Source organism: Adiantum capillus-veneris, chromosome 10, assembly GCF_014529385.1.
Source record: "Adiantum capillus-veneris isolate H3 chromosome 10, ASM1452938v2, whole genome shotgun sequence".
Taxonomy (NCBI): Eukaryota; Viridiplantae; Streptophyta; class Polypodiopsida; order Polypodiales; family Pteridaceae; genus Adiantum; species Adiantum capillus-veneris.
In genome coordinates, this window is record NC_140940.1 from 123,150,635 (window position 1) to 123,173,606 (window position 22,972).

Below are 22,972 nucleotides of genomic sequence, written 5' to 3' on the forward strand. Positions count from 1 at the left end.
AGCATTGACCTTACTACAAAAATGAAAAACACTTTTACTTCTTCCTCAACTTCAATCAACAATTTTGACGACTCTTAGGTACGTCATTTTGACCCTTCTTTCTTTTTAGTAGCTAGTCATAATTTGTACAAAGAAAGATTTAGGTTCTTAGCTAAGTCTAATTTAAAGAATTTGCATGTTTTTGATGATGGTCCTATTCGTTTGGCTTCTTTCAACAATGTCTTAGTTAGTACTCACATTACACAAGTTCTTCCATAAATGCTCTCAATCGTTTGAGGCATTTACAGAAAAGACATCTAATGGTAGATTATGCTTTAAGCCCGATTCATACCTCTCAAGTTATTTATGTAATTTATAGTATTCATGATAGTTCTATCTTGTATGCTGGCCAAACCTTTCAAACAGCTTTTGTCCGTTTCCAAGAACACGTAAGAGAAGCAAGAAAAGTTCAAAGTAAAAGTACCTTACGTCAATGTGAAACCCTTGTATGGGGAATAGCTAAACATGGCCTTGAGTCTTTCTGTTGTTTTCCTATTGAGCACATGGAGGGAGCACATATGCACATGGAGGGTAATTTTAGAAACTCTAAAGAGTTTTATAAATCAGCGTGGCCTCAAGAGTTGTTTTGGATGAGAACTTTGCATACCATTCTTTTTAAAGGTTTCAACTTGGAAGGAAAGTCTTCTTTACATAAAAGTAAGACAATCCACCACAAGAAACATATGCTTTGGTGAAGGCATCCCAAACCCGAGTTAGTTCTTATTTCAAGTCAGTCTAAAAGAGCTTGAATTCCTAAAAAATCTTGTTTTGATCCACTTTCTATCCCTCGAATCAACCGAGTTGTCTTGCACAACATGTTTTCTTTACTTGGTGAGCCTAATGTCATATTTTATTTTCTTGAGCCTAGAATAGGCCTCTTGGCACGATCTAACCATTGCCCATCACTTGCTTTTAATAATGACCAAAAAGTAGCAATGTGGGTCGATGACCATAGATATTCTGCAGAGGCGGCAATCCAATTCATTGAAGGTTGCAAGAGAGACAACCAAAGAGTGCGCAGATGAGGCTCCATTACAGCTAGGGGAACGCCAGACAAGAGATCTTTTTGCTTGAGGAGCAAAGTTATGGTTTTTTTCTTTTATAGATAGGCATCTCGACGGACTTAGGTTTGTCATTAGATTATAGGAAAGTTTTTTGAGATCACTTGTCCTCACTCTTGGATTTTCACGCTTCAAAGGAAGTATGGCGCTTTAGTTCAGTAGTGAGAGAGACAGAGGGATAGCCATATCTTTTTTTGGCAAAGAAGCCTTTGGAGAGCTGTTTAGTTGGAGAGGCCTTTGTACGAGAATGAGCTGTTAAGTTCGTTGTGTAGTCAGTATGTGAGGTGCAATGGAAGGGTTTAAGGATTTATCTCATATCTAGTACTCCGCACAAACACAAGGTTCCTTTACTTCACTTAAAAAGAGAAATTAAACTGAGGTGAAGACAGAGAGAGAGAGAGAGAGAGAGAGAGAGAGAGAGAGAGGGAGACGACACGGCATGTCGGGTCCCAATTACCCACAAGGACTCCCTTGCTATGTTGCCGCCGAGCAAGTACTTGCTTCATTTTTTGCACAATGTTGATACAATGATGCTAAATGTTGAGATGCTAATGGGTACTTGGTGCTAATGATACTGGGTACTTGGGTTCTAAGGACACAAAGGTCCTGATGATCCCTACATTGAGCTAGGTAGTAGCCAACAATCCAAGAGGCAAGCGGTGCTAGATGTTGGGGTACTACGTCGATGCCAACAATGACGACGACAATGAGGGATACTTGTATTGCGGTGCTATTGAGGTATTGATGGATATTGTTGGAGATGCTTGGTATTGCAACGACAATGATAACAACGACAACGACGAGGCTGTGGATTGATTTTCCATCACCGGGGACGGCGATGGGCTGCAAACTAAAACTGTTGAAGAGGCTATGGGCTGAAATCTGAAAAAACTGAGGGCGTTACGACAAGGACTATAGTCGCGGGGAGGATCGGGTTGAATGCTGAAAACATTGATGGCTGATGGGAAAAATGCTGGTCCTATTGGTACTTCTAGAGAGGCTCTATCATTGATCCTCTGCCTTCTACTGGTGCTTTTTACAGGTCCTTTAGTCATTTTCCCTACCTACTTTTAATAAATGTCATGTCAAAATCACTCATTAATAAATGACTTAAGTGACTGTCCATATGTCTATATGCTTAAGTGACTTAACTTTGCAAGAGAGGGTATGCAACTACGACCTACCTGAACATGCACGTCCTGCTAGAGGATCACAAAATACCTGGCTATATCCTAAGCTAGCTAAGACTGATGCTAGACTGTGATAAAAGCTTGTCCTTGTGGCACAAGTGCACTGCACACATGACACAACACAAATTTGTAGATGGAGATTGCACTAACCCAGTTCGTCATCATCACATCAGCTACCCTACGGTCCTATTCATCATCATAATCCCAACACCAGTCCTCGTCATTTGCACACCAAAGCATCAACAGTGGAGCAAGATTTCAAGATGAACCTTGAGAGGGGGGTGCGCCAGACCTTTGAGGCAGTGCAATACACATGCGAGGTGTTGGGTTTAGGGAAGATTAATAAGAGAACCATTCATGGTGTTAGCATACTAATGACAATATATACTGATTACATAAGGGAGATAAATTGAGTAGAGTGTAGCAACAAAACTATATAGTTTGATCATATATTGATATGCTTCTCATATAATGTCGCACCATCATAAAATGTGTTGAAATGATCTCTTTATATAGATGTCATGTGCACATCTAACCCTATGTGCATGTAGACAAACTATCTCAGGTTAGCCTAGGAAGTGTTCTGGCAGCTTTGTGAGCTTGTGAGCAGGTCGTGCATGTCCAGGCACTTAAGAGTATTTTCATATCCTCTGATTGCACACCGAGTACCACCCAACATACACATTGTCCAAGCAAAAGGTCCAAATCCCAGCCAGTTTTGGGACAAAACATGTTACAGGAAATTTGGATTTTAATTTATTAAATGGAACCATTTTCCAGGGTTGTGGGGCTATAGTGGAGCTTTCTCGATTGAGCATGAGATTACTATATAAGGGGAAGAGGAGGTGCTCACTACAGACAAAAGAAGTTCCAACAACTTGTAGTACACCTACTCAGCAAGACTAGCAGAGAGCCCCAATGTTTTCAGCCAACAAGATCAACATGGTGTTTTTTGTAGCAGATCAATCCCAGTATTTCCTGGCGTTTTCAGTTGCAGATTAGGCCTAGCATTTTGCATTTTCTTGATGCCAGATCAACCAAGTCCATTAGCGTTTTCAATCTTCAGTCCATAGCTTCGCAGATCTCACTACTTGTAGCAGATCCTCATCGTACCATCAAGTCAACCAGTGCTTACAGTTTTCAAGACACTATTTTCAGATTTCAGTATCTGTGCTTTTAGCGCATCATCAACATCGCCATCCTCGCGGACACAGTGTCACTGTTCAGCAAAAAGTCACCATTTTTTATATTTCAGTATTTTAGCCCTAGCATTTTCAGTTTTCAGCCCGTCCTCATTGTCCTTGTCATTGTCGTCAATATTGTCAACAAGTCCATTGCAAAAAGTCACCATTTTTTATATTTCAGTATTTTAGCCCTATCATTTTCAATTTTCAGCCCGTCCTCATCGTCCTTGTCATTGTCGTCAATATTGTCAACAAGTCCATTGCATCTAGACTATTGTACCAGATTTGTGCAATCTATAGCATAGACCTCTCTCGCCATAGAGAGGGGGCCCCTTGGAGGAGGGTTTGAGAATTGTCTGGTGTCATATTCTTCTCTCTCTCTTTCTCTTAGTCTCATCACTTTCACTTACAATAGCATTCACTTTGTTTGTGATCATTTCACTCTCTCTATAAAGTAACGGAAGGCTCTCTCTTGCGTAAGTAAAAAGAACCCTTGAGCACAGTTTGGAGCACTCATCTTGAGCAATATCAACATTCTTTTCCGCTGCACCTTACATTGGTATCAGAGATTTTTGGCAGTGTTTTGTACATTCACGTAAAGCTAAGTCCGAAGTGTTTTTGTGCTTCAAGCAATTTCAAGTTATGGCCGAAAATGTCTCAAAATGTAGTATGGGCACCCTCCGTTTCGATCGAGGGAGGGACTATATGTCTCATGAATTCAATGCATTTCTGGCTAGTCATGGGATAAAACACCGATGTACAATGCCTTATACACCTCAGTAAAATGGTGTTTCTGAGAGGAAAAACAGGTTACTTATGGAAATGTCACAATATATGGTCAAAAGTCAACCTTTGCCGCATTCGCTTTGGCTTGGCTTGAGGCCATCATGTATGCCACTTATGTACTAAACAGGTGTCCTACAAAATCTTTGCAATCTGTGACTTTATATGAAGCATGGCATGATAGAAAGCCTTCTATTGAGATCATGCATGTTTTTGGCTATTTGGCATATTCTTTGGTGCCACAAACTTAGCACAGAACACAAGTTGAAACGCAAGCCGGATGGTGAGATTGATTGCTCTAAGGCTCGACTTGTTGCTAAAGGTTATGCACAACAAAAAGGCATAGATTATGAAGATACTTTTGCTCTCACTTGTCGTATGACTATTCTGCGTTTTCTATGTGCATTGCAGCTCATTTTGGTTGGGATGTACATTAGTCAAACATTGTTACTTCTTTCTTGAATGGTGACATATTTGAGGAATGTTATGTAACATAGACTCGCGGTTTTGTCAAGAAAGGACAAGAGGAAAAAGTGTGCAGATGTAAGAAATATTTGTATGCCAGGGTTGAAGCAATCTCCTCGTGCTTGGTATGAGAAAGATAACACTCATTTGGTCAGATGAGGGTTTCATAATAGCCCAACAAAAAGCACGTTGTATGTGGAGCGTGAGGGTGATTGTGGTTCTCTATGTGGATGATTTGCTGATCATCAGACCAAATGAGAGACATATTACTGAATTTAAGGATAATTTGAATGCTACTTTCTAGATGAAAGATTTGGGGTTGTTGCATCATTAAAGTTCGGACTTGAGGATTGCAAACCTATTGCCACTCCTATGTAAAAGGTTAATTTGAATGCTACTTTCAAGATGAAAGATTTGGGGTTGTTGCATCATTAAAGTTTCGCCTTGAGGATTGAAAATCTATTCCCACTCCCATGGAAACAGTTTTGAAGTTGAGTCTTCATGATGTTGGTGATCTTGCCGATGTCACTCTTTACCAAACTGTTGTTGGTTTCCTCATTTATGTATGCAATATGAGGCCAGATATTCAGTTTGCAATCTCACACGTTAGCACATTCATGCATAGCCCAGGGGTCTAAGCATTGGTAGGATATCAAGATGATTTTTTGCTACTTGAGTGACACTCTACATCTTGGCTTGTTTTATTGCAGGGGGAGATACCAGACTTATATGCTTTTCGGACTTAGATTGGGTTGGTTGTTTTGACACACGAGTGTCTATAAGTGGTTTTTGTTTCATTCTTGGTAGCTCATGTATATCATGGCTGAGCAAGAAGCAACCTATTGTGGCCACTTCCAATTGTGAGGCTGAGTACAGGGCAGTCTTCACAGTTACGATTGAGTGCATAAAGCACATTGAGGTTGATTACCACTATGTCAAGAAGAGTATTTTAGCATGACAGATCAACTTGTCTTATGTTCCAACACATGACAACCTTGCAGACCTTTTCACAAAGGCATTGTCTCGTGAGAAGTTTGAAGCTTTTCACAAAGCTTTGGGCTTACTCCCCTTTGTGGAGCGATCATGTCCTCAAGGCATGGCACTTCCCTATACTCGATGTGCCAAATCTCATTCACCACATCAATCCCAGGGGGGATTTGTTATCATATACATGTGGTAGTGATGTGTGTGAACACACTTAGGACCGCTGGGGCATTTTTTTACTCACTAGGAGGGTTTTTCCTTGTGCATTGTATATATGCCCATCTCTCTAGGGCTAACTTATCTTTCCATTGCACACTAAGTATTATACTCTCTGTTTTGTGCCTTGAGCTTCCTTCATCTTCTCCAAACTGTGTATGTTTTCCAACAATATGGATCATTAATTGTAGGTTCAACAAACATGCCGATTTTATTTCTATCCAAAAGAAGATTAAATCTGAATAGAAGGCATGATTGTCCATGTACAATGTGTTTAAGTACAATTGTATGACACTTTCAATTGTTAGTGATCGTGATCCTTGTACGACAAGTTTGTTTTGGAAAGGGTTGTTGCCAGGTGCAGCGGAATTGAAATGGTGAAGATCTAGAATTTACACTTCCACAAATCTTTACTTATTTCCTTGCGCTAATGATTGCTTTTAGCTTGAATGATGGTTCTTTTTACTTTCCTTGTAGAGAGCGAGAGAGAGAAGAGAGAGAGAGAGGGGGGGGGGGGGGGGGGGGGGGGGGGGGGACGAGCATTACATGCCAGTTGCTTGAACTCAGTACATTGCAGGTACTCTATCGTCTGCACCTTCTTGAGGAAGCATGCCAGAGAATGAGCCCTTAGCTCATATATTAAACTTCTTTTTCTTCTTCTAGGGTTAAGGCTCCTTGGTCAGGATCTGCAGGTTGGCTCCGTTCTTCAGTGGCTTGACACGTCAGAAACCTGAGAGAGAGAGAGAGAGAGAGAGAGAGAGAGAGAGAGAGAGAGAGAGAGAGAGAGAGAGAGAGAGAGAGAGAGAGAGAGAGAGAGAGAGAGAGAGAGAGAGAGAGAGAGAGAGAGAGAGAAGAAGAAGAAGAAGAAGAAGAAGAAGAATGACACCCGATGAGGTCCCAACCAACCCTCTCAAGGGCTATCCACACCATTGCCAATGTGGTATTTGCTTTGGATTGTTTAAATGGAATGTACACACATGCAATACCTCAACTGTAGATTCTATTGACTGGAATGGGGAATGTCGATGTGGTTACTCTTGGCTGATTTGATGCACCTTTGGATCCGTCTTGATGTGGGATTGCGGATGGCCACCAAAGGATAGTTTTGGAGCGGATTTGCACTCCTGATGTGAGAGGAATGGAGGGCTAAAAATGCAGATCTCGATAATACTGATGATGGGTAGCAGTGGGTGTCGCAAACTGTTGATGTGTTAAGCCACTGAAGACCCCAGCCAACTTGAAGATCCCGACCGAGGTGGAAGCAACAGAAGAAGTCTTATCAACTTATGGATCCCTCTCCGATGGGTCCCAGGTGACCCAAAGACAATTAAAGTAAAGCAGGATATAGAGACATGCACACACAAAAGCCTTGCTTAAAAGGTGATGACATGGCAATGTACAGACTCCCGTGATTTGTGTTGATGACATGGTGAACTGTACAGACTTTTGCGAATTGCACATGATGGCGTGGTAGTTGTACAGATTTTCGAATTTGATCCTGGCAGCTTTTGGGGAGTCTAGATGCTTTTAGAACTTGAATGCTTCTCATGTAAAGTGCTTTTGGGCCTAGGGCCTTGAAATAAGACCCTTGGGCTCTCACTCTTGCAGTCTACCCACCGGAGATGCAGAGGAGAGCCATGGGAGTTATACCTTGTTGATGTGTAAAGGAATACAAAAAGGGGCACCAATGTTTGGGCCCTGTGCTTTTTTGGGGTGGAACTCTACCACTCCCCGTCTCGTGAGTCGTTATCCTTTTCAGTTCAGTTGTTATTTGAAGTGCTTAAAGTTTTTCAGTCTGTTCTTTTCCATTGTTGTAATGGCGGACAATTACTCTCTTTCAAGGAGGGATGTCACAAACAATCCACTGAAGATCCGAGCCAACTTGAAGATCCCCACCGAGGGGCCTAAACCCTAGAAGTAGCATAAGTTTCAACAACTTATGGGATCCCCGTCTGATGGGGCCCAGGTGACCCAAGGATAATTAAAGTAAAGCAGGATCCACAGACATGCACACACAAAAGCCTTGCAAGGTGGAAGTTGTACAAATGCCCGTGATTTGTGCTAGCGCTTCTTCCATGTGATCCAAAATTGATGGAGCTTTGCTCCCTTAATACTAGACTTGTAACGAGCCATAAATCTCGGTGAAGCCACAAAAATGGCTCACATAAGGATTCTAGTAAATGAAGCATAACTTTTGTATATGACATCAAAATTCCATGAAACTTCTTAACACTAGTTTGGTACCAAAAAGGCCACTTTACTGTCCTTTTTTTGCGAATTTAAATAAAATGGTACATGAAATTTAGAACACATCTCAAGAAATGCTTTTGCAAACCTATAAAATGTTATTCAAAGTACTCATAGAAATTATAATCCCTCACTTTTGATCATAGCCTCAATAGTAATTACACACATAAAAAGAACCTATGCAAAACAACATCCAATGTTTCATTAAAACTCATACTCTAGCCTAAGAAAAAAATGAGCAGGATGCATGCAATAATCCGTGGTAACTACTTATATATGTGTTTGATATTTTTGCAATTTTCATGTGAGAAAAAAAAAATTGTGACTAGAATTAAATATAAAAAGTCTTGTGGGTCAAATATGCAACAGTCACAAATTCAATTAACAATCATAAGAAAACATTTAGTTCATTTAAATTTACAATGTCTTATGATTAATATATACTAGATCTATGACTCCATTACATAAGGTGATAATTTTTAATGGTTATGCAAGCCCATTTGGTGATTTATGGCATATCCAAAAAATTGCACATGTTGTAATTATGATTCTTTATTTATCAAAGATAAGCCTTAAAATAAAGTCCACTTTTGGATTTTTTTGTTCATCTCACTTATTTGTATACAAATACCTCATATGGACACAATTGGGAGATTTACACACACTTTCATTAGTTTTTTATGGCAATGGTTTTTTTGCAAGAAATTACGCACTACAGTTTTGATTAAATGAGCCTAAATTACAATATGCCTATGAGTTTGAACCCTTAAAAAATGCTTAGTTGATGAGTATTGACCTATAGAAACATTATAAACCTTAGATTTTGTCCCATAACCTCATCATGTTAATGAAAGAGGCCTTGAAAGACCAAAAATTTCCTTTTTGTCAGCATTTTCAAGATTTTGGTCTTTTGATTATAACGAAAATTTAGTCCCATAACTAGGTTATGAAGCTCAATTTTTTGCTAAAATAAGTTTTTCCTATCCATACACCTTGAAATCTATGCAAAATCTTGTTTTGATGAGAAGTTATATTCAATTCATGAAAATTTTGTTAAAACTGCACTAAATTTCTATGATTTTCTCATCTTAAAACTTATCATTATAATCTTAATGTGGTATTAATTTTGCAAAAGTGAAATTTGGCTATGTTCTTCACCTCATAGCTGACCTAAGATATTAACGTGACCTATGATTTTTGTTTCTAGATTCATCAAATAATTATGACAATTTGCTAGAAAAACAGGACACTTTAGTGTCTCGGGACATTTGAGTGTCCGATTACAGAACTAGTGTTAATAATGGGTTGTAGATATGAAAAAGGTTTCTAGCTACACAATTTACAAGAAAAGCTCAAAAATAAAAAAAAATTGTTTTTCTAAAATTAGTAAATTTTATGTAAAACTGCACTTCAACACTTAGCTTGCAGAAGTAAAAAATGTTGACAGTCTTTGTATATGGGTTAAAAATGCTCAGCACATCTATCACATATCTATTGGGGGATTTTTCAAAGAAGTTTGGGCCTACTTAACAATTTACTTTCAAAATAAATAAGAAAAATTTTGTCCATCTGCACAAATTAGTTGTAGAAGATGGCAATGGAAAGATTTTATTATCCTCAAACAAAATGTATTCTGGTTTCACGGGATGTAGTGTTTGTGGAAGATTCTGTTCAGCCCTTGTTGTCATGTACTAGAGACAGTAATGTAAGCTCACACGACATTTATACCACTTTGTTGCCTCTTTTCAGTGGTGGAAATACGAATGTAATTTCCAATGAGGCAAATGTACAGCCTATGCGGGTTTCTGAAAATGTTGCAGATCAGCCTATTACTGATGCAGATGTACATGATGTACTTGATGAGAAAAGGGCTGAAAATGAGCAGGCTAGAGGTATGCCAAAATGGCTAGCTAGTGCACACATTGCGTGACAGTAAATTGGATGCACCTTTGTCTAGTCATACTCGTTCAGGCTCTCGCCATGCATCTTCTGCATTAGATTGTTATGCTTTGGCTGTGTCTAGTTTACATGATGTTGAGGAGCCTCTGTCTTTTGATGAAGCACAAAATTCAGAAAATTGGATGGCTGCCATGCAATCAGAATATGATGCACTTATAGAAAATGACACATGGACTTTATGTGATTTGCCCCCTGGCAAAAAGGCCATTGGTACGAAGTGGGTTTACAAGTTGAAACACAAGACAGATGGTGAGATCAATCGCCATAAGCTCGACTTGTTGCAAAGAGTTATGCATAGCATAAAATCATAGATTATGAAGAGACTTTTTCTCCCACTAGTCGTATGACTACTATGCGTTTTCTATGTGCATTGGTAACTCATTTTGGTTGGGATGTACATCAATCAGACATTGTTACTGCTTTCTTGAATGGTGACATATTTGAGGAAGTTTATGTAACGCAGCATCGCAGTTTTTTCATAAAAGGATAAGAGGACAAAGTGTGCAAATGTAAGAAAGCTTTGTATGGGTTGAAGCAATCTCCTCGTGCTTGGTATGAGAAAGCCGACACTCATTTGGTTACACGAGGATTTGGTAACAGTCCAACAGAAAGCACGTTGTATGTAAAGCATGAGGGTGATGTACTTCTCATTGTGGTTCTTTATGTTGATGATTTGCTGATCACTGGACCAAATGAGAGACATATTGCTGAATTTAAGGCTGATTTGAATGCTACTTTCAAGATGAAAGATTTGGGGTTGTTGCATCATTACTTGGGTATATAGTTTAAGCAGTGTGATGGTGGTATTGCCTTGTGTCAGAAAAGTTACATAAACGCATTGCTATGTAAGTTTGGACTTGAGGATTGCAAAGCTATTGCCACTCCCATGGAAACAAGTTTGAAGTTGAGTCTACATGATGCTGGCGATCCTGCTGATGTCACTCTTTACCAAACTACTGTTGGCTGCCTCATTTATGTATGCAACACAAGGCCAGATATTTAGTTTGCAGTCTCACAGGTCAGCAGATTTATGCATAGCCCAGGGTCTAAGCATTGGCAGGCTGTCAAGAGGATTTTCCACTACCTTAGTGGCACTTTACATCTTGGCTTGTTTTACCCCAAGGGGGGATCATTGCCGCCAGACTTACATGCTTTTTCGGACTCAGATTGGGCTGATTGTATTGACACGCGAGTGTCCACAAGTGGTTTTTGTTTCATGCTTGGCAGTTCATGTATATCATGGTTGAGCAAGAAGCAACCTATTGTGGCCACTTCGAGTTGTGAGGCTGAGTACAGGGCAGTCTTCACAGCTACGGTTGAGTGTGTATGGCTCAGACGCCTTATCATTGGTTTGGTTGTTGGACAAGACACTGCCAACACTATCTACACTGATAGTCAGAGTGCATTGGCAGTTGCAAGGATTTTCATGCTCGCACAAAGCACATTGAGGTGCCTTACCACTATGTCAGGGAGAGGCTCTCGGCAGGAGAGATCAGCTTGGCTTATGTGCCAGCATAGGACAACCTTGCAAATCTTTTCACAAAGGCATTGTCTCGTGAGAATCTTGAAGATTTCCACAAAGAGTTGGGCTTACTCCCCTTTGTGGACTGATCATGTCCTCAGGGCATGGCACTTCCCTTTAATCATGTGTTAGCTTTCATTCACCGCATCACTCCAATGGGGATTTGTTACCATATACATGTGGTAGTGATGTGTGTGAACACACTAGGACCGCCGAGGCATTTTTTCCCTCTTTAGGAGGTTTTTTCCCCCGTGCATTGTATATACGTCCATCACTCTAGGGCTATCTATCTTTCCATTGCACACTAAGTAATACACTCTCCATTGTGTGCCTTGAGCTTCCTTTGTCTTTTCCAAGCTGTGTGCGTTTCTTTGCAACCCTAATTCCAACAGAAAAAGGTCCTGAAAACTGCAATAGAACGTGCCAAAAATGTCATCCTATGGTCTAAGAACACTCTCATATGGTCAAAACGACTAAAAACAGTGATTTAAGCACTCAAATCTGCAATTAAGGCTCACTAACACGTAGTCATGAAGCACAAAAAAACTGACAATGCTTACACTTAATTGAAAAAGCACAGACAAAGGAACACAATACAAGTTTCAGATTTGAAAACGGATTACCCAATCCTTAGAAAAGTTGATTACAAGTTGGAGCAGCTCGTAGCTTGAGCTTATGTACAGCAGAGCTCTTTGTTCTTCTTCTCAAGATAAGCCCTCTTCACATTAAGGTCATTGACCTTTATAACTAGGGATTTCTAAATGGCCAGTGGCCAACTTACACGGACCTTTACAATTGTCATGATAGAATTACAACTCAGGGAACTGACTGCTACTCTAGAATTAGGATTTACACAGAGTATTACTACACTAGTTGGGAAAACTAATAGAGTACAAATGTGGTGTCCAGCTACGTGTCCGGCCAGGTGGGTGTCCATTCGGTTTGTCCTCAAACAGTGTGTGATGCCAAATTCCATATGAAGAGATCATAGTTGGATTGTAAATCATAGCCAAAATTGGTAGCACGTGTGTGTGTGTGTGTGTGTGTGTGTGTGTGTGTGTGTGTGTGTGTGTGTGTGTGTGTGTGTGTGTGTGTGTAGTTGTTTTACCTTAGATAATAAGACATAATTGAACTTTTGCATTCAAAAGACATCTAGCTTTAGAAAAACAAAAAGATAAGCACAGAAACAACTGGGTATTAGAATCATTTTTGTACAATCTTTGTAAGAATGAGGTCCCATTCCAGTATACAGATAGTAGAAGAACTTCCCGAATCATAAGTGAGTGTGCAATCCAGTGTAGGTCAGCTTGCCAAAGTAAAAAAAAACCCTCCAAGATAAGATAGAGTCCTTACCTGCATCCATCCAAACAAGACACTAGATATGTTAGCCTTGGATGTGTATTACAGGTATCTATGGACCCTACCAGTTGTTATCCATGTCGATCTTAAAAACTTTTATTTAACTTTGTACAAGCTTAGTCCAAATAGTAAATGTGTTTTTTAACAAAGGAGCCCAAAATTTTCCATTTATAGACGAAATTTACATCATTTTTATTAGAAGGTAATGCATTACCCCTTCTAATCCAAGTGTCAGAATCCTTCCATATTAAGTCACAATTCATCGTTTTTTTGTGAAAGCACTAGTATAGGCGGGTTTTTTTAAAATAAAAACTCTCTTAAATTAGTCACAACCCAGCCAAAATCTAGTCCAATGTTTGTTATTTGGTTGGGCAAAGTAATTAGGAAATCAGAACTTACCATATTTTGTAAGTTACCCTACCTTGATCATGCGAACCAGGGTAGCAGGAAGCCCTAAAAATTTATGCTACAATATGCAATCATATATGAGAAAATAATCATTTGTAGATTCCCTCATGACTGTTTCATTCAAAAAACCAAAAGAAGCGATGTTACCATCAAACGCCCATAAGTGACAGGTTTAGGCCAAATTTACACCAAAATTTTCAAGATCATAGCACCTATGTAGCTATTGAAAAAGGTAGTGTAATAACCAGACTTTAGGGAACCATCACCGAAGTAATCATGGTGACAACCAAAATCCTAGTGATGTAAATGGTAATCCCTCTCATTTTTTCCAAAACAATCCTTCCCAAGCATTAGATAGCAGTTTTAATCAGCAAAAAAGTAAACAAGCCGAGTAACTGCTAGTGAGCGAGAACGTAAATTAGAGCCCTTAATATAAAGCCATGTATCGAAACAACGATAGTACACATCCGGCCAAAAAAATATATACCCACTACTGGTGTGTGGCGGGTACAACTACAACCCCCTTTTTCCAAAATATCATGAGTTTTTCCCGACATAGAGTAATAATCAAGCAACAAGGCATCAAACAGCCTGCCATCCGGCAACCGAGATGTAAAGTCCCCAACCTGCCTATACCAAGATCGGGATGGGATCCTTGACATGTCTCTAGGTCTGATAACAATCAGAGTCTTTAAACCAGAAAAATCTAAGGAATAGACCTTTACCATTGACAATGGCTTGGGTCTATAGCCTTAGAAGAAGACCTAGCCCTATCTCGCAGCGAAAACAAGACAACGTATTAAAAGTCCAAAAAAAACTATTTCGGCCCTATAACTGCCACAATTGGGCTAAGGTATCCTCAACCAACGCTTTTTTCCCCCTAACAGATGCGAAGGCACATCCACTAGTGGACTCCTCTTCCAAGTGAAGAAGTTTTCTAAACGTTTTAGTGCGCAGGGATGGATAGTTACTTGACTAATCAGGTACACCCATCCATGATTGACATCCTTAGTCAATCCCCACTTGCCATCCCACACTCACACATGATTCATTTATCTTACTATCACATTGTTTTGAACATTTAAAATAATGGTTTCTTTTAACGTTTCATCACAGTAATTCCTTGAAGACAGCATTGAAAGCATTCTTTTAGAAAACAGACATCTTTAAACTTAAGACATGGTACTGTCAATCAAAACATTGTCCATAATAACCATGACGAGTACTCTTCTTGTCTCAAGACCACCTAAGGGTGAAAAACGACACCCATTCCTTATTCAAATCCGGAGTGGATAAAGCACCACCCAAGGTTCTGGGTGCCCATACACCAAAACAGTTGCCCATACAACCGTGCGGCTCCCCTAGGATAAAAAAACGGTATCGTAACTTATGTAGAAACATCAAGACATGACACGGAGTAGAAACTCATCGTTCATGGGGGTAACAGACTTATCCATGGCTAGAAAGACAATCATTATCATAAATTTATATTAAGGAGTCAGAGGTGTCTTGAGACAAGTTCTCTTAAGGATGATCAATCATATCTTTCCTATTTCAAAAGCCCTCAAATTGAAGGAGGCAGACGACGCGGCAAGGAAAGCCAAAGAGGTAGAAGAACAAAGACAACTCGAGGAGAGGGCTAAAGAAGCCTAAGAACAAAGTTATGGATCTCCCCGACCCACCTCACCGCCTACAGAACAACAGGACCATCCCATGCCTAGCCCACCACCATCACTTGTGGGCAAAGACACCAATAAAAAAGTGGAGCCTGAGAAAGAGAAAGATTTTGAGTCCATCAAACAAACAGAATCCGCACAAGAAGCTGACCACCACGAGAGACAAAAAAGAGAAAGAAGACGAGCTGGAACAGGAGAAGGCCACCGAAGATACTCAAAAGCCTGAAGAGAAAAAGGCAAGTGAAGCTGCACAAGAGACTGATAAAGAAGCAGATCTAGAAAACGAGTCTACCACTGCACAAGAGAAATAACCCGAGCCAGAGAATGAAGAGAGTCCGGCACCAGAAGAGACAACAAGATCTGAGCCATCACCCTCTACTTACACTCATCATGGAACCGCCGAGGCAACAAGATCTGAGCCATCACCCTCTACTTACACTCAGCATGGAACCGCCGAGGCAATAAGGCCACAGGATGATGAAGCAAAAGACCAGCCCTCTACCTCCACACAAGAGGAACCAACAACTACGACGCAATAGAAAGACACACATGAGGCTGCAAGCCCATCTCAACTGGCAAGACAGGATGATTGGCAGTCGAATGACGAGGTAATTGTACAAGTGAATGAATATGCACAGCAGATGCAAGAAATGACGGAGAGACTCCATTCAGCAGCACTAAGCCGCAGCACAAAGGCCAAAGAACTTGAGATGGGGGAAACTTGGACACATGTCTACCTGATATTTTCTTGGAGGTCTGTATGAACCAAGCCACAATGGCATGCACAGGGTACGTCCAATAGCTCTATATTCCTTAGCATACATGACTATGAGTCAAATTCAAGCAACGGCAACTGCTCTCAAAGAGGCGACAAGGTTAGCCACTTTCAAGTTCTTCTTGTTTTTTGTGTTTAACCTTTGAATTGGACATGATTTTCTTGTTGTGCAAAGGAAGTGCTTTGACATTTTTATGGGAAGTGAGGCTTCTACTCCATGCCAAAGTTATTTCCATTAAATTAGGATCAAGGATAATGGCACACAAATTTTGAAAATTGGAAACAATAGGATAAAAGCTCACAGTAATGTTGGGAAATAATAAAATCTAATGTATCCATGCCATTACAAATCGTGCAAGGCACAATGGCGCGGCTCAAACTATTGGACCATTGTAAAACCGAAGCGCTTCTCACTCTATTTTTCTCATATGCATGCATGGCATGCCAATATGGTGGGATTCATTCCACTAACTCATTGTTTACGCTTCCACTATAGCATGCTACTCTGTTTAGAAAGAATTGAGGTTGCTAGGTTAGCTTGTGATTGCACGTGACTACGGGTGAGTGAATGCTATGTTCAACCTTTAGGTATGCATGTGATTTGGTTTTATTTCATTGTTTATATATGCAGCAATGTTGTATTTTGTTAATAAACAAGTTCATCTGGTACCTAGATGTGATGGATTTTCACATTCGATGATGGTCCAAATATGCTAGCACGGTTTTCAAGTGGAAGGTAGTTAATTTTTTGTTGTGAGCCGTGAGCATAACATTAGCCATAAGCATTGGCAAGTAAAATTATCAATATGCAAGTTTGAATCTTTTTTTTTGCTAAATTTATGCACACTAGGTGTTATGGGCCCTATTATTTAGCAAAGGTTGATTTGGAGCGGCATGTATATTCATAACATTAGCAGCTTCTAAAGCATTTCACACTATATGTACAATCTCTCTATGAGATTAAATGTAGAACTACCAATCACCAATAGAGTTCATGGATCGGTTTGGGTGGTTGTAGATAAGCTCACTACAATTAACCAAGAGGCATTGCAAAAAATCTTGCAAGATGGAATAAGTTCAAAAGTGAAAATTAAATTGAAAAAGTACTTACCAATTTTTTGTAACCACCACCCTTGGCATCGGAAGTCTTAGCATCATGTGGTATGGTTGTGCTTTCAACGTACTTCAAGTGTTTTTTTTCCTAGAAAGCTGTAATTGCTTTGGAGTGATTATGCACCCAATCCATATGCAAAGAAAGGGAGGTGCCGTGCTCATAAATGCCTTGTTGTTCTCCTCATGATGTAGTGTTGATCGTTGAACTTGTCGAGGAGGACATCATACTAGAAGCAGAAAAATATCTATAGCAGTTGCACACAAAAAAGCGTACCTGAGTTTCCCAATATTGTTGGCAACTTGGCATGCACTTGTTGCAATTTATTTTGAAAACTTGTCGTATCCCGCTTGCCATAAATGGGTTGATGATAATCAATTTTTCCTACCAATATCTTGGAATTGAAATTAATGATCATCATTACCAATTTCCTTTGCCTTTCAAGTCAGTAGCCATGCCTGACTCACTTTTACTTCTAGGCAACCTTGCCTTGTTCAAGGTTGATGTGCACCATTGAAACCGTTGCATGGGTTATCCTTGTTGGAGCCTTGCTCCTTAGTCCATACATAATCACGTGCCTTGCTTGGATTCTTAGGGCCATTTTCCACCATTGCAATTATTTGTTACGACCCTTGCTTGTGTTGGGAGTACTTAAATTGCTTGTGTTGGGAGTATTTAAATTGTACAATTATGGAAGAACGCCCATGGAAACACACATGTCTGTTGCATGCCATAGCTATCAAGCACCTTTGAAAATACAAAGAAAAATCAATTACAGGCCTCATAAAGTTCTTAAGACAACTTGCATTGCCATCTAATAATCGTACGAGTTCAATTCAAAAGAGAACCAATAGCCTCTCTCGTCCTTAAGCAACCACTCCCTTGGCCAACACTGTAGGCCTTGTTCATGACTATCGCCTCTTTTCATGCTCAATGCATGCTTCACATGAGCACAAGCATGGTACCTTTGTAGCATGAAACATTCCTTCCATGACCCTCTCCCCTTGGTCCAACTACATGTCTCGGTTTGAACCTGGTGAATCTTCTTCTTGCCCCATGCATGCCACAACCACCACCATGCCTTGCATGGATTTTTAAAAACTTGCATGAGTAATTTGAGCTGATTTGAATCTCGCAAGTTTAAAACTCTTCACTGGGTCAAATCCAATTGCAATAAAGCTAATTTCAGTGTAGCTAATTGTCAAGCATCAATGTACTAAATCCGGGCTACCTTCAACTCATGAAGAACCAAAACAAAGAAAAAGGTTCAACTTGCACAACGTTTACATGGTGGAAATCACCCTTTGTGTGAACCCAACCCAATATGAACTCAAGACTAGTATAAAATCTTTACTGGTTATGGCGATCCTCTGCAATAGAGTGTGGATGGCAAGTAAGAAGGAGAAGATGTTGTGTTTCTCTCCTCAGCCAGGTCTAGCGATGAAAAATACTCCACGTGCCGGTGAAAATCTGTAGACGGAGAACACACTCAGGTTCATGCAGGTCAACTGCAGCCTACTTCTCTCCTCGAGCCATCGTTGCCGCCATGCATCCTCCTTGACTGCTTTTATCTTTGTCCCCTTTTGCCCTTGAGGACACTATGTCAACTTAAAAACAAGAGAGAGAAAGAGAATGAGAGGGAGAGAGAGAAGATCATCGTGATAGAAGATCCATGCTTCTTTGGAAAGAAGAGATAGATAGATAGAGAGAGAGAGAGAGAGGAGAGAGATGTCGATGAGAACAGAGCTTGCGCCTAGGCACTAGGGCACCATCGTCGACCTCTCCTATTGGGCGACTCCTTGGAGGACCTCCACGCTATCAACATCATAGCCAGACCTCAGTGCCATCCTCAAACATGTCCTCACTTGACTTATTTGAGCAATGGCCCTTCCCCCTTCTTTCTGCTTGAATCCCCGGGAGGCATCTATGCCCCCCTTGGTCTCTGACAAGGACATGCTGTCCACTAATTCTCTTACCTTATGCCTCACTGAGGCATTTACTACCGACCCCTCTGTTAAGGGGGAACATAAGGAAATGCTACTTGCTCAGTCGGTTATGCTCAGGTGTCAGCTTTCAAAACACGTGCTATTGTGTTGTACTTCATTGGAAAACTCCCTCCCTTGCATGAGATTGCAGGTTTTTGTGATCAAGGCTTTAAGAAAGCTATGGTTGACAAGGTATTCTATAATGGCTCTGGCTTATATGAAGTGCTCTTCTTCTCGTCTGAAGCTCAAAAGGATTTCCAACATGCATCCACTATCATCCTATGTGGACAGGTGGTTCATGTCTTTCCCTGGCAGCCCATGAAACAGATAAAAGAAGAACTCTTGTCCAAATGCCCTGTCTGGGTTGACTTTGTGGACTTACCTGCCTTCTTGTGGCCTAGTATAAAGGACGTGGCTGCTTCATTAGGAAAAGTACTATTTGCCCCTACCATTAACTACCCCAACACTGATACTCCCATGCCAGACACATTGGAAATTGAGCTAGAGACTATTAGCCGACTTGTTATCTATCTAAAATGGGGGAAATTAGCAGGTTCATGCTATCATTGTGGTAATTTGGGACATTTTTCAAAGAATTTTCCAACCATGGAAACTCACTTAGCTGATCTCATTCCCTCCTTCCCAGGCAAGAAACATTTAGTTCCTAGGGATCAAATATTTGGTAAGGTGGCAAGTACTCCACCTACTAAACTTGTCCCATCACTCCCACCAGATGGCTCATCTGAGTATGATGCTCCTCTAGGCAGATACAAATCTGCTTTACAAAGTTCTAAGAATAGGACCCTCTACCATGCAGGGAACCATGCAAACTCATCACCATCTTCCTCCCAAAACCCTAGACCCATGGAAAAGGGAAAAAGGGCAATGGATGCTGAAGTCTTTCAGTTGTCCAAGAAAACTTTCAGATGCAAAATTGGCTTTTCAGGATATGCATCTCCGAATACTTTTGATATCCTACATGATATCCCATCCCCAGACACTCTGGCAGCTATTGATTTTGTTATCCTTCAACACTCAACAAGTAAAATTGGTGCATGCCAAATCAATTTAGAAGTGCACATGTCTGACTCCCCAAGTGACGATGACACCCAGCTTGTCTTAAACTCCCCCCCCTCATGAAGATAGCCACCTTTAATGCTAAAGGGTTAAGCCACCCTTCAAGGCTTCTCACTTTTCACAACTGGCTTTTGACCTCTGATTTGGACATTTGTTTAGTGCAAGAGCACAAAGTTCATGATAAGGCTGGTACACTCAACCACTTTAAAGGGTACAATGCCTTTTATTGAGGGAAAAAGGGTGGCTACTCAGGTACTTTGACTTACATTAAGATCTCTCTGAACCCTCAATGGATTCTAGACCACCCATCTGGAAAATTCTCTCTCTTTAGTGTTGATTCCCTCTGGGGAACACTACAAATTTGTAATATCTATGCTTCTAATGCTACAGCTGACAGGCCCTCCCTCTAGTACTGGTTATCTGATCTAGATTGGACTCAGGGCTTAATTGGGGGTGATTTTAATATGGTTGTGAATGTTGCTCACACCACTTCCATGTCTACTATCATGAATGCTACTGAGAGTGCTGGCTGGGAAAATTTCCACAACTCTGCTAAACTCATAGATTCTTGGGAGGCTGCTGTGAGACCTTCTTCTGGTTTTACTTTTCACTCTACGTCCCACCAGACCTCTTGGTCTAGATTGGACAGGCTCTATTACATTGGTTCACACTGGCTGCCTAATTCTGAGAAGATGTTTGTTGATGTATCTACTACAATGTCTGATCACTTTCCTCTTTGTTTGAACCTTATTGACTATGCTTTGGAAAGTATGCATTTGTATGGTCATATTAAACCTCTTATGGTCAACAATTCTTTGTTAACTCATGCAGATTTTAAACAGCAAGTGAATGCTCTCATACCGTATGCAAATGCACATTACACTAACCCCCTAGTTGCATGGTTATGTATTGTATCTAGGATGCAGCAATGTATTAGAATTGTGGGCAAGATAGTAGCCAAGCAAGGGAATTTGAAGCTGTTGAGAGCCAAATGCAAGGCCCAGGTGCTTATTCACAAAGCTGGTCAAAATCTAGTTCTCTATCAAACTGAGCTTATTGAACTGGCTGAGGCTAGGGCCACCATTCTGGAATGGGAAATGGCCCAAACTGTTAAACAGAGGTTTCTATGTAGACAGTGGGTGTTGGAAGATGGTAAAGATGCATCCAAACCTTTCTATAAAGAAACTTAGATGTAAGAAGAGTAGACAGAATCTTGTGGTGTTACATCAGGATGATGGGTCTCCTCTGACCAAGGTATGTGATATCCTGGAAAAGTTTTCAAATTACTATAATGAGCTGCTTCATGTGCAACCTCAAAACTCAGAAAGCAGACAGACAGCTATTCATACCCTGCTTGATACAGTGAATCCATGCATTGAAAAGATCACAGCTGATAGATTGGAGCAACCTTTGCAAGAAAAGGAAATTTGGTATGCATTGCAAAAATTGCCTAATGAGAAATGTCCAGGCATTTGTGGGTTATCAAAGGAGTTCATGATCTCCTTCTGGCCTGAACCGAAAGAAATTATTTGTCCATTGCTCAATGCAGCTTGGATCTCTCAATGCATGGATCCTGCACTCAAGCAGGGTATCATAAAGCTGATTCCTAATAATAATTTTCCCAAATCTTTGGTAGAATGGAGGCCTATCACCATGATGGGAATGCTGTACAAGATCCTGGCTAAAACCATAGCTATTAGAATTACACCTGAGCTTAGAAAGTGTATACACCCGGCTAAGACTGGTTTCATAGAAGGAAGATCTATCTTTGATAATATTCTTATAGTACAGATAGGTATTGAGCATGCTTTGGCTACTCAGTAAGATATGGTGATGTTTTAGATTGACTTTGTGAAAGCTTTTGATACAATCCAATGGGATTTTGTATCTACTGTCTTGAATAAACTAGGGTTTGGACCCAGAATCAGTGGCTTCATCTATCTTATTGGCTAGAATGCATATTCTAGAGTCATAATCAATGGAAGACTGTCTGATAAAGTATATATTGCCAGATCTATTAGGCAAGGCTGTCCTATAAGCCCCCTTTTTTTTGTTGTTGTTGCCAGTCATCCTTTGTATGCATATCTGGACAACTTGGCTCATAAAGGAAACCTGCAAACTCTGCACCTCGGCTCTAAGCAAGTCTTAGGGAAGGGTTTTGTTGATGACACCTTCCTGTTCTTGAAAGCTCATAATGTAAACATCATGAGGTGTATGAAAGTGTTGGATGTGTATGTTATAGCAGCTGGTCTGCATTTAAATTTACAAAACTCTTCTTTGGTAGATGTATCAGCCAGAGATTTTGCTGCTCTTGTGTGGCGTGGTAAGAGAGTGCATAAAGGCCAGGTGTTTAGACACCTGGGCTACCCTATAGGAGTGCAAGTGCCCCAAAACACACTACAACAATGGGTTGTAGATAGAGTTCATACCAAAATAGCTGGTTGGCACTGTGGTGAATGGCCAATCCATGTGAGGCTCAGAATAGTAGTCCAGGCTATTCTCATCCCTTACCTGCTTTACTACCTTCCTTTGTTGCTGGCATGCACTGATAGCATGCTTCACAAGTGTACTTCTTTGATGGCTAAATTTCTTTGGGGAATATCCTCAATATCTGCTGCTTTGGTGTCTTGGGGGAAAATCAATTCCCCATATCAGCTAGGTGGCTTGCCTCATCAAACATATGTTGGACTCTGACACTGAATCGGCCCTATGTATGTGGAAACTTATAGACCGCGTTGTAGTATGTTTCCATGGATCCTAGAAAATGAACTCTTGGGACAAGTTGTTTACTGTAGCCCCTCTGAAAATTGGTTTTGACATTTTCACACTGCTTGTTAGGTCCTAGAAGAAAATCTGTTCTGCTCTCATCTGGTAGGGCAGAATGAGATATACTGGAAACTCTTTAGGTGCTGAAAATCTGCATTGTCTTTG